This window comes from Haemaphysalis longicornis, unplaced genomic scaffold (assembly GCF_048455015.1).
Source record: "Haemaphysalis longicornis isolate Haplotype H1 unplaced genomic scaffold, Haemaphysalis longicornis Haplotype H1 scaffold_19, whole genome shotgun sequence".
Lineage (NCBI taxonomy): Eukaryota > Metazoa > Arthropoda > Arachnida > Ixodida > Ixodidae > Haemaphysalis > Haemaphysalis longicornis.
In genome coordinates this window covers 3,008,957-3,021,989 of record NW_027526288.1, presented here as the reverse complement: position 1 = coordinate 3,021,989, position 13,033 = coordinate 3,008,957, and the positions used below count along the sequence as shown (strand labels likewise).

Sequence of the window (13,033 nt, the reverse complement as noted above, 5' to 3'; positions counted from 1 at the left end):
CGAGGGCGGTACTGGGAGCGTCCCGTCGGACCCAGACCTTCACTGCCCGTGCTCGAGCAAGGGGTGTGTATCAAGGTCTGGCGCTCTTCAAACTCGCCCAACTTACCGCCTTAGTTGTACTTCAAACTTCGTTAACAGCGCTTTCATTAGTCCTTATCATCGTGGTCAAGTGTTATTTTAAGGGCCTTTTACACCTACAAGTACATAACTCTTGCTAACTCCATATTCATTGCATACACTCAAATTTTACTATAAACAGACGGAATGACTCCTTAACAGTTTGGGCACTCTTTGGCCACGAATTCCCTTGCATTATTAGCATCAACAAACTACTACTACAGAACCGTGCCCGAAATCGTCCTATTGGATGTTTTCGTTTCTCATTTGGAGCAAGCCTATTCGACGACAATCAGCCAGCGTATCACAGTACCACGCATAACACCTATTTACACCTAAATTTGGTAGTCGGCTCTCCTGCTTTCTTTCCTTCAGTTTAATGGGGGTATACGCCAAACGTAGGGAGCTACTACGTCCCAGTTATCTTGGAAGGCACAGGCAAAGGCCCTAGCAGTTGCATTTTCCACAAAAGGTTCATAGAAACCGGTGCAGATTGGTTAAAATTCAAACAAGTCACAATTGTCGCAGACATCTTTACCAATCTAGGCATTTGCCAAGCCTGTTACCTGGTGATGGCACATGATCTTCCTGCTGCCAAGAGCTGGATTTCCCAGACCTCAGGTGCTGCATCTGGCTTGAGCAGGCCCTGGGGGAACGAAAAGCGGAGTCTGTCATGACAGGCTCAGAACAAGGTCTGGGTTGTCCTTCGGCGCTACCCAACTGCCCAAAATCGTGCATCTTTTCAGACTGACAAAGCAGAAGGAAGGGGTATTGACCGTCAGGCAAAAAGGAAAAAAATTGGGCCCATCTCCCCGCGAGGGGGACTCGAGTAAATGCGTCGCATAGGGGGTGGGTGTATTGCGTTAACGTTTAGTGTTTGGGGAGTTGGTGGTAGTGAATGCGTTGTATCAGCAGCTTCTTGACGTAGTTTGAATGAGTCAAGGATATAAGGCGCGTTCGTAGCCTTTCATTCTGTGTCGGTTTTGCGGCGCAGTGGGAAGAGCACCATGTACCTCGCGTTCCGCCCACAGGTAGTGAATGCGTTGTATCAGCAGCTTCTTGACGTAGTTTGAATGAGTCAAGGATATAAGGCGCGTTCGTAGCCTTCTATTCTGTGCCGGCTTTGTGGCGCAGTGGGTAGTGCACCATGTACCTTGTGTTCCGCCCGCAGGGTCGTGGGATCGAAACCAGGCGCCGGATAGTTTTTTTTATATGGTGTAGGGGGAGGGGTGCGGACTACGACTACGGACGTCAACGCGGGTGACATCGTGAGTTACTGAAATGCTCTGCATTTAAAAGCTGGAGGTCCTCCATAACATCAGTAAGTTCATGTGCTGATGTACAGTGAGTATGGAATGGACAAAAACAGACTACAAGAATGTTCGTACGTGTAAGTCCCAAGCACCAGAAGCAAATAACGTACACTACAATCCAACACCTGCACACGGACACCACCTACGCACTTCTGCGTTTATTTAACAAAATAGACTGGCGGACCACTTCCCTAATGCCTGGAGATAAGCGATAGTACTTGCCATACTAAAACAGAAAAGACCCATGAATATCCTTACGCCCCTGCAAGTTTAAACAAGTTGCCTATGCAAGATTTATAAAAAGTGGTGGAATAATTTTTTTTCGTCAATTTTAGTGTCACCCTGGACAGTTTCAAGTGTGTTTACGTTCAGGCTGCTGCACTACTGACCATCCCGTTGGCTTTGACTATGACGTAAGGGTCGCTTTATGCACAAGCAGCACTGTCTCTCTGTCTTCGACTTAGAAAAGGGAATACAACGCTACTTAGCATCATGGCATGCTGCTCGGTCGGTAGGCTTGCGGTATATTTGGCTTCATGCTAAACACAATAGAAAGCTACATTTCAGAAAGAACATTTAGGGTAAGGATTCCGACAGTATTAATGGGAACACAAAAAATTAATATGCCTCCAGACGAAATATACCCGGTTTTTAGTTAAAATTAGTTAACGGGAAAAATCGTTGCCAACTCCTATTTCTTGTTCTATGTATGATGATGACGTCCAGATTAGTTAAGGTCATGCAACTTTTCCATCCCGAAAGGCAGAGACAGCTAGGCATTAAGCTGGCAAAAGATACCGAAGAAATGGCTTTAAACTGAGTAAAAAAATTACGTGTGCTTTTCGCAACAGCGTGGCATCCGCCCGGAATGAGACGTCACCCTAAATGGTGATGCGATCTGTGACAGGAAAGAACACAAGTTCTCGAGCTCGAGCACAACGTCTCGAGCTCTTAGTGAAAAATTAACATCCAATCCTCATTAAAACCTCTGAAACAAAAATCCTTCAAAAAAAATGAATATTTTAAAAGCATTGCCACATCAGTCCTATAGGACTGATAATGTCTGCCTTTGCCGCTTTTTTGTCAGCTTTGTAAAGTTCCTTATATACTGTGGAAGTGTACATGGGTCCGCGTCTAAAACTGCCGTGAAAATGTTAGACCCAGTGCTGCATATGGGCCCCCGCCTTGCATCTGGAGATTCCCGGACAAATCCCATTCAAACTATATGTCGACTGCGATCAGTGGTGTCTAGAACACATGCGTGCTTGCCGCACGCGTAAAAAACGTTACACGGAAATAATGTGGCCTAGAGCCGGTTCGTGCTTGTAGTCCAGCTCTCCAATCTAGTTCCGTCCATTCTAATTTACCCAGAGCTTTAAGCACCACCTTCTTGTTCAACGCTTCTGCAGTAAGCGATGTGTGGACACATTCAACTGACTAAATAACGTTGACAGCACAGTCCTTGCTCTGCGAGAAAGAGAAGCTTCACGACGTGCCGTGTTACTCTTTCTTGCTCGATATTACGCTAGGAGAGTAAAAGATGGGTTCATTTTAACTGCCGACTACCTGGCGTTCTTTCGATAAACGTGTTCATGCTGTTTCTTCCCCTTTTAATTTATGGGTCATTCATCTCGTCAGGCCAAGACGTTCTCACATTGCCGTCTTCGTTGTTGGACGTAGACAAGCTTTAGCCAGGATATCGACTACTAAATGACAGTTTAGACTGGAATGAAGCAGCGAAAGCAGTTTGCAAATTCTCAATTTACGTTAAGGATGGTTAGTTGTGCCTGCACCACTCCCCCGCGGAAGCAAGAGTGCTTTACTGGGAGCTCGACCATGTTGATGAGTCGTATGAGAGGTCAGACATCGCCCTCCAGGAGCGTGCGAATTTGATCATGGCGCCGATGCTGTCGCAGTATCTGAAGCCCTCTGTACGCCGACGTTTTGTGCAGTGGGCGCTATGATTGGCTTCCTATAACATGACGCTATTTCATGACCTGAAAAAAACAATCCCCGGTGTATTTGCCGATATCGGTCAAAGAGACGGCTACGCATATTTTGTATGACAAGGGAGGAGGAGGAGGCAAACTTTATTTAGCAAAGCTCTGTTACGGGGACGTGGTGGCCGCTGGCCTTAGCCTGGCGGCGACAATGACAGCCCGATTCGTCAGGGAGCCTTGAACCTCCGAATCAGAGCTGCCCAGCGCCCTCTCCCAGTGCTGCAGTTCTAAATAGCCACTTTTTTTCTTCAAGAGTGTCTTCACGACCCCTTTAACTCTCATCTTCCAAATCTGATCTCAGACCCCCTCGGAAATAAGGTCGGTACTGGTAGTTTTATGTACAGACTATTCCTGTCAGGGCAAGGGTTTGAGTTTCCTGGTTCTTTTCTTGCAATGTCATTACATTTCACACTTAATCACCATCTCCATGTTTCAGATCAGGGGTCGGCAACCTGCGGCCCGCGGCGCTTTATTACAGTCAAACCCGGCTATAACGAACCCGGATAAAGCGAATTATGCTATATATCGAACAAAAATATTTCAGTTACGGAAATACTTGGGAAACATATTCCTTATAACGAAGTTCACATCGGATATATCGAACTCTGTTTGCCTATAATGGCCGCCGAAATGCATGGTCTCGAAGCGGCGATTGAGATGCGGATTGGCCGCGACCACGGAGCAAGAGCCATGACTGAGACATTGCGCCTCGCACGGAGCGACGTGACGCCCGACACTTTCCGTAACTGTTTCGGACGCGCGGGGCTAACGATGGAACCCGCACAGTCAGCGCGTCCGGGCCAAGACAGCAGCATTGGTGAACTGTGGGAAGAGCTCGCCAATGTTCCCGATGATGTCGCGAGTGAGAGCCGTCCGACGCTTATGGTGAAGCGTTTTCGGCAGTCGATGTGCTCCGCCAATGCTTCTTCGATTTTGGAGGGCGCGGACTCGAACTGGTCCAAACAATGTTTCGCGTAGAGAATGCTATGCTAGTTGAAGCCGCCAAAACGAAAGAGTGAAAAAAAAAATCACCGTTTTTTTTACAAAGTAGGAAATTGGGGCAGAAAGTAGCTTTATTACTTGCAATAGATGGATTACATTGGGTGTGTTAATGGCTACTTTACTGTGTTCGTTTCTGCATGCGGGGATGGTGGAGTTGGGGAGGAGGAGGGCTCCCGCGGGTTGCAAACTCGTAACAATCAGCTCGTTAGAAGCGGGTTCGGCTATATCGAACTATTGGATATATCGAACTAATCGAAGTGTATATTGCAGTTCGCTATAAACGGGTTTGACTGTATGCGGCCCTCATTACGCCGTCGGAACCCCACCCCTCCACCTGACACTTTGCGGACCGACACGCCAGTTCTGACACGGGAGACAAAAAAAGAGAATCGATGGCTTCCAGTTGGCACTTTCCTCCATCTTCACACTTAGCCAGATTATTGTCAATGATTGTCAAATATTACTGCCAATTCGCTGATTTTTTTTTTTCTCTTTGCCTGCAAAGCCCCCTCCCCTGATTTGCCGTGCGGCCCCCGCCGCTGTGTCGTCTTCATGCCACTCGGCCCTCAGCCTCAAAATGTTTCCGACCCCACTTTAGGTCATAGGCCATATACACCTACAGACTTGCCATTTTAACGGCATACCAAGCATTCATAAACATTTTAGTAAACCACTTCAGGAATCGAATGGCCAAACACCGGTATGGCGCTGTTCGGCCATTGGTACCCTTACGCCAATGAAATAGATACTAGTACTACTACTACTACTACTACTACTACTACTACTACTATTACTACTACTACTACGAGCTATGCAGAACCCGGAGAGACGTGCAGTTTCTTCAAATATTACTAGGAGAATTTATGTGCCCCCATTGCTACAGGTAGGCTTGGAGTTTAAGGGTTCGCGCTCGAAGTTAAGGGTGCGGCTGCGTGCCGGGCAACCAAACGAAAGCCGCGGCGGTAAGAGAGTCTCCGTCAAAGTGGTTTATATACACTTGAGGCATAAATGAGTTCGACTCGGAGTTCGCGGCGCTCAAGTGATCTGTGCACGTTTGAAGCTGTCTGAATTAGAAGTTCTTATATTACTCATGGGCTCAGTAATGTAATATAAATAGTTGTATGAAGTCTTCACTTCTCTTCCTTGTGTCAACAACGTCTCGAGCTCGCCAATTCGACCAGCATCTTCGAGAACATCACCATCGCCCTGCTGAGCCTCCTGCCAAATTAACCGGAGCCCGGGCGACTGCGCAACCGGACTTCGGGGAAAGGGAACGTTTGGAATATTTTTTGTGCGTTTATCTCTCCCTGGCTTCGTTCGCCTCATGTAACCTCTCCAGTCTCAGACGCATGTTATTGCAAATCGAGAACAGCTTACTTGTAAACGTTATTACACAACAAAATGCACTGATCAGACTGCAGACACGCGGACTCAATTATTTATACGCGGACGTACTTCCCGTGCCAATACGATTCAAGCAAATCCATAATTACCTAGAGCATAGCTATGAACATTGTCGCTCTCCAAGTAAACCTATCCTAAATGTTTAAAGGTGGCCACGGCCGGACTGGAGTACGCGCGCTCTCCCCTTCCGGCCTGAGCAGGCGCCGCGAGGGCAATACATTTTTTTCTGAGCTGCCGGGGCGCCGATCTCCGAGAGATGGCGCCGCGAGCTCACCCTTGCCCCGGCCGGACTGGAGAACGCGCGCTCCCTGCTGCGGCTGAAAACGGGGAGTTAGTGTGCGCGCGGGCACATGTTTACACATGAAAACATGTGAACGAAAGCTTCGTCGCGTGAAGTGGCCTGCACACCTGCCGTACACTTCGCGCGCCTTGCATCAAGCGACATTTCGGAGTAAGTTTCTGCACCGGACCCTTAATGCATATTCGCGAACTTCTGAAGGGGCTGCCTCTGGATCCGTTGCTTCGCATGTCAGGATTCCGCTAACGAGGCTATGGTGTACTGCTGCGTGCCGTTTTGTAAGTCGCGGTACGGAAAGACTCCAGGTGTGTTCCACCAATTTCCTGTTGATGAGGAACTATGCGCGAAATGGAGCAAACGCATTTCCCCGGATAATCTTGTTATTAATGACAAGTCGGCCTCGACGATAGTATGCAGCAAGCGTTTCTTACTGAGCGACTATGTCAGCGAGTGTGAAGCTCAAGCTCATGTCAAGCTACTCAGTGACCTCGGCTGCGACGCTTGCGTCATGCTTGTGACGAAAACAAGACGAGCAGTCCCCTGTACAACCTTGTGCGTACACAAGAGACAGGTGAACTTCACAATCCAAAGCCGGAGTTTCCAGAGCTGCTGGAAACGATTTTGGCGTGTTTTGAAAAGGCAGCCAAACATGTCCCACGAACAAAAATCCTCGAAGCTTTGCAGCTAATCATTGAGCCACATCTTGAAGATTCGCCTCTCCTAGACTGCCCGGAGGGTGTTGACAAGAGCCACGCCAAGAGGTCAGCACGCGTGATATCTAAAACGTTTCTCCGAATTCTTCTCGTCAACTATACAAGGAAATTAACCGACCAAAATGACAAGCCATCTGGTTTCAGCCACAAGCCAACGCGGATGCATTTCAGGCTGTAAACGACATTCCTTGGAACTGAGTCTCACGACAGTGTTTTACAGTTTATTGTAGTGCGCCTGTTATGGCTTTTAGTTTTTTTGAGTATGTGCGATGCTATTAGAGTTATAAAATGCTAAGCTTTCGTGTGGTGTAGTGTGGTTAGTGCAATGAGAACAGATGGAATGCATGCATTTAAATTTTTTCTAGTGTCAGATGCTGTTAATGTCGCAAAAAGAAAAGTGCAATTTTTTTTTACATTTTCAAGTACCACAACAGAATTTTCTCGCCTATAGGATGAAAATAAATGTTTTCTAAACCTCTTTTAGTGCTGAAATGTCTTGTCTTGTTTCATTTTTTGCACCCGTCAGCAACATATAATACAGCTGTGGACCGCTAATAGTACCCGTCATCACTTCTGTGTGCTAAATGGAATGGTTTAAGTTTTTTATACTGGTTCCCCGAAGTGAGAGAAAACGCTAAGACTAATCACGTTGTGTCTTATAGCGGTCACTGCAAAAACAAAAGTTAAATTCTTGTAAGACGTTAGGAGTTGCCCTTCAGCAAAATGGGCCAGGTGTACGAACGAGCGCACCAAGGCTCTCCGAGCGGAAAGGCAGGCTTGCAGAGCCCCCGGAGAGTTGCGGCGACAAGCAGCAACAGCCCCCCGTGCACAGGCCGTAAGCAGAGCGCGCATCGCGTACTCCAGTCCGGCCGTCAGGTAGCCAATAAATGGCACTGAAATAACAAAAGAATAGTGGATGCCTACATTGAAGCGCTATGTCAATAGTCAAACATAGTTATCCATTGGTGTGCACAGGCCATGCAAAGATGTCGTCACAGCGCGCTGTGGGGCGGCACTTGCCGGTCATGTTACGACGAGGGAGTCGGCCTGAGGCCTGCAAGTCGTCGCCCGCGTCGGTTAGCGATGGCCTCGTCCGCGGTGGCAGGTCCGGCGCAGCCACTTGTGGTGTTCCCTGTGGACCGCGCTGTAGTGCGCGACCCCGGGCCTCCGAGGGCGCTCGTGCTCTGGGACTGGTGATGTTTCGAACACGAGTGGCCCCGTAGCCTCGTCCTCGGCAACTCGTCCGCTCAACCAGGGGGCCAGCGAAGAACTGCTCTCCGCCGCTGCTGCCCACTCCTGGATGTCTGAGCCCCGACTGCCTGGCGTTCCGCGAACCGCTGCGGTTGATTGGTTGGTTATTATCGTGGCAGACACCCACGCGGTTAATTGACCAATTAGATTGCTGCAGAAAGTAGGCTGTGACCTTGATTACTTTAGATGCAAAAGTACGTGCAGAAAACAAAAAAAAGATAAAGAAAAAAACCTGACCTATCACCGGCCTTGACAACATCTGTACGCCCCTACCCCCACCTCCTTCTCCTGAATAGAGCTCATTTATCTGCAACTTCGTCCACCGTTGCGCATAATCAGTTTAACAATAACAGATGTATCTCCAGAAATGCGATATTTCTCAAGCTCGGTGCACCACAGTGAATGCTACACAACTCCCAAAATTCTGCCCAATAATTGCGTTAAACTCACCCTGGCGTTCTACGGTGGCTGGCTGGAGAAAGCGATGCTGGGCGTTGGGGCCTTGGTAGGACATTTCCGTCTCTCCGCTGAGCAGGTGGAAGCTTGTTTTGAGAAGACCATGTGACCGGAATCCATTAGGAACATTGCATTTGCTGCACAAAAATACAGGAAAACTCGCAATGCCATTCCTGAAAACCGGCATTTTTAGAGTCTCCGGAGCCCCGTAGCTGTAAAACAGGAGCCCAAATCTAGAATTTAAAATTGTGTGAGCATGGCATATGATAGCCGAACGTACACTCAATTTTATCCCTCACACTACCCAGGATACACTGACGGCTACCACCTTGTCATGATTTGCTAAATGATCACAGTGAGTACGTGAGTATCTGCTTACCCTTCTGCAAATGACGTCACAAGACAATAGCTTTTCGGCCGCCCCTGCCACGTGACGCCACCGCCTCGCTCTTCATCCCACCCCTTACACTAAAAAAATGGAGGTTTTAGCGCGCCGCAGTGGAGGGCTCCGAATCAACTTCCACCCCCTCAAAATTTCTAACCTGCGCCGAAATCTCGACGCGCGGATGTTTTGGCTCCTAGCCTTCATCTAAAAGCAGCCGCCACAGCCGGGATCGAACCCACGATCTTGGATTACCCCTAACACTCCTCTCATTAACCTCTCCCTCTCCCCTGCCGGCCTCGCTGCCCCTCAATGAATCCTACCGTTCTCACCTCTCCCCCTTTCCCTATACGCCTCCACTACTCTCCCTCATCGCATTTTCCTCCTTTCTGGTGTATCCCTTTTGCAGCACCCTCACACTGCGGCCTTTCTGCCCCCGAGAATCACAGTGCGACCTTTCTTACACTGCCCCCGAGTATCTACCTCCTTTTCGGTCCGCACCTAGTGCTCCACTGTTATTTTATTTCCCCCCACCTAGTCCGCGTATTTTTCTTCATTCACATTCGTCGTCCCGCCCCCAGTCTACACCCTGTCCCTTCTCTCTCCCGTCTCTAGCTCCTTGTACCCTTTCTCGCCATAGGTAGCTTAAGAGGGTTCTTTTGTTACCCCGCTAGCTGACCGCCCCGGGCACGGCGTATAGGTGCTCGAGTCACGGTCCGCGGTTAGTTACACCCCGAGTCGTCGGAGCGACGCTGCCACCACACTCGCGCGGAAGAAGCCATTGCATTTACATATATACCAAGGAACGCGGGAAAGCACAGCCTTCTCAGCAGCGTACTTGGTATGGCATCGCACAGGTGTTGCAATAGACGTGGGTTTGCGTGCCACACCCTGGGAACATGTTTTCCTCTGCTTTCTTTCTGTCAAAAACTGTTGTGTGAGGGATGAATAACCTTTTTCCTTTTATAATATATATATATATATATATATATATATATATATATATATATATATATATATAGAAATTAAGAGTTGGCAGTCAAGAAAACCTCGGAAAGCAAAGGGGAGGTTGTGGTGGGTCATAGAAAGACATGAAGATTTTTTTTTAGTCGAAAAGAAAGTGGTGAAAAAATGCCCGCCGGGTGGGATCCGAACCCACGATTCTGGAGGTCGTGGGTTCCGTGGGTTCTGTGACCCACCACAACCTCCCCTTTGCTTTCCGAGGTTTTCTTGACTGCCAACCCTTATTTTCTGTCTTATTTCATGGAGCCCCTCATTTCCCATTTTCTGACTCGCTATATATAATAAAATATAATATATATATATATATATATATATATATATATATATATATATATATAGCGAATCAGAATAGGAAATTAGGGGCTCGTTGAAAAAAGACAGAGATAATGGTTGGCAGTCAAGAAAACCTCGGAAAGCAAAGGGGAGAATATAGTAGGTCATAGAAACAGATAAAGAATTTGTAAAGATAGAAAGTAAAGAAAAAAATGCCCGCCAGGTGGGATTCGAACCCACAACCTCCAGAATACCGGTCTGGTGCGATAACCAGTACGCTACCGTCGGGGCTATTTTCCCCTCCACTTTCTGGGGTATTTATGTCAATGTAATTTTTTTCCTTTGCTTGGGGGTGGTAGCCAGCGCCACTCCGACTTCTCGGGGTGAAGGGGGCCTTTTTACCCCCGGGCCGTGACTCGAGTTTCTACGACATGTCAAGAGTGGTCGACCAGCGGTGAACTCTCTTGAGCTCCCTATGGCACTAAGACTGCCAGAACAGAGGCCCTCGCTATGCATGTAGCAAATCAGAATTGGAAATGAGGGGCTCGTTTAAATAAGATAGAAATAATGGTTGGCAGGCAAGAAAACCTCGGAAAGCAAAGGGGAGGATATAGTAGGTCATAGAAACAGATAAAGAATTTGGAACGAAAGTGGAGAAAAAATGCCCGCCAGGAGGGATCCGAACCCACGACGTCCAGAATGCCGTTCTGGTGTGATAACCACTACGCTACCGGCGAGGCTATTTTTCCCATCCACTTTCTGGGGTATTCCTGTGCTTGGGGGTGGTAGCCAGCGCCACTCCGACTTGTCGGGGTGAAGGGGACCTTCTTTTTAACCCCCGGGCCGTGACTCGAGTTTCTACGACATGTCGAGAGTGGTCGACCAGCGGTGAATCCTCTTAAGCTCCCTATGGCACCAAGACTGCCAGAACATGATGATGATGGTTGGGCTTTATTGGCGCAAGGCCGACTATGGGCAAAGAGCACCAAAGAAGACCTACCACATCCTCCCCTTTGCTTTCCGAGGTTTTCTTGGCTGCAAACCGTTATTTCTGTGTTATTTTCAACCAGCCCCTCATTTCCTATTCTGATTCGCTACATGCATAGCGAGGGCCTCTGTTCTGGCATTCTTGGTGCCATTGGAAGCTTACGAGGGTTCAACGCTGGTCGACCACTCTCGTCATGTCGTAGACACTGGAGTCACGGCCCGGGGTGTTAAAAAGAAGGTCCCCTTCACCCCGAGTAGTCCGAGTGGAAACAAAAATACCTAAACATAAATACCCCAGAAACCCGAAGTGAAAATCGCCCCACCGGTAGCGTAGTGGTTATCGCACCAGACCGGTATTCTGGAGGTCGTGGGTTCGGATGCCACCTGGCAGGCATTTTTTCTCAACTTTCTTTCTTTCCAAATTCTTTATCTGTTTCAATGACCTACCAGATCCTCCCCTTTGCTTTCCGAGGTTTTCTTGACTGCCAACTGTTATATATATATATATATATATATATATATATATATATATATATAGTGAAAGAGAAGACTGAAGGGTAACGAACGAAAATGTATTAACGTTTCGGCTTCGGAGAAGCCTTCGTCAGAGAAGCCTTCGTTTCTGACGAAGGCTTCTCCGAAGCCGAAACGTTAATACATTTTCGTTCGTTACCCTTCAGTCTTCTCTTTCACTGTATATTTGTTACCGGCCCCATCGTACTTCAGTCATACGCTATATATATATATATATATATATATATATATATAGATATATATATATATATATACAGTCGAACACGGATATATCGAACACGGGTATATCGAATTATTGTCTATATCGAACTCATGAATTATCCCCTTGAAAATTCTGTGTAAAAGTATAGGAATTCGTACGTTTATATCAAACGGTATTTTCCCCGACATTGGGTATATCGAACACCGCAAGAGCTGGAAGGTGCTCTTCGGCGGTCGCTGCACCCCCGATTTCCGCTGTCGCTTAGTGCCTTCGTCGAAACCCGACAGGGACAAGCCGGGGCGTCGGAGCGTCACGCTTGCCTTCTCGTGGATAACTGCTCGGCCAACCAAACCACCTGCGAGCTCGACAACATCGAGCTCAAGTGTCTGCCTCCGAACACAACAGCCAGGCTGCAGCCGCTCGAGCGTCCTTCAAGGTTGGGTACAGGAGGCGACTCCTCGACAGGCTTTTCATGAACCTCCGCGTGGGCACCGAGCTTAAAGTTGACCAGCTGGGGGCCATACACATGATTACGGGTGCCTGGAACAGCGTAAAGCAGAGCGTGGCCAACTGCTTCCGGAAGGCAGGCTTCGTGACGGCCGAACATTCAGAAGCTTGCGAAGACGGCGACCACGACGAATAGGACATGGTCGACCCGTTTCGCGAGCTGTCGTCCCTTTTCCCGGCTGCTGTTCCAGCCGAACTGTCTGCCTGCGACTTCGTGAACGCTGACAGCAATGTTTAGGCTGTTGCGAGCGTCGGTGACGAGGATATCGTAGCTGCGGTTGCAGGAACCCAGGCTGATAGCTCGAGTGGCGAAGATCGTCCGGACGAGGATGCGGCTACACGATCGTACTCCGCCGCGGGTGAACTGGCGGCTGCGTTCAGCCTGATTCTACGTAGTTGCGGCGACATGGGAGGAACTGGGCTGTCACACCTGGATAGCCTCGAGAATATCGAGACCAGCGTCTTTAATTCCATGTACAGGACGAAGAAGCAGGCCAAGATCAGCGATTTCTTTTCACGCAAATAACGCATCCTGTTGCGTCGTTAGTGCGGAATTAGTTGTCGTTCTTGA

General features: G+C 48.4%; 1 protein-coding gene across 4 annotated transcripts in view; it reads right to left on the bottom strand.

Annotated features, from left to right (window-relative positions):
- The window catches only part of LOC144166778 (uncharacterized), a 104,784-nt gene that overhangs the window by 78,909 nt on the left and 12,842 nt on the right, over nucleotides 1-13,033 (bottom strand). Inside the window, exons 2-4 of one of the 4 annotated variants that reach the window (XM_077696263.1) lie at nucleotides 8,549-8,691; nucleotides 7,868-8,184; nucleotides 684-763 (exon numbers count right to left, since the gene is read on the bottom strand). The gene's annotated coding sequence lies outside the window, so the exon portion shown is untranslated. Of the gene's footprint in view, nucleotides 1-683; nucleotides 764-7,597; nucleotides 7,758-7,867; nucleotides 8,185-8,548; nucleotides 8,692-13,033 lie in introns of those variants that run through there. The other 3 variants (XM_077696265.1, XM_077696266.1, XM_077696264.1) reach the window with 3 other exon arrangements.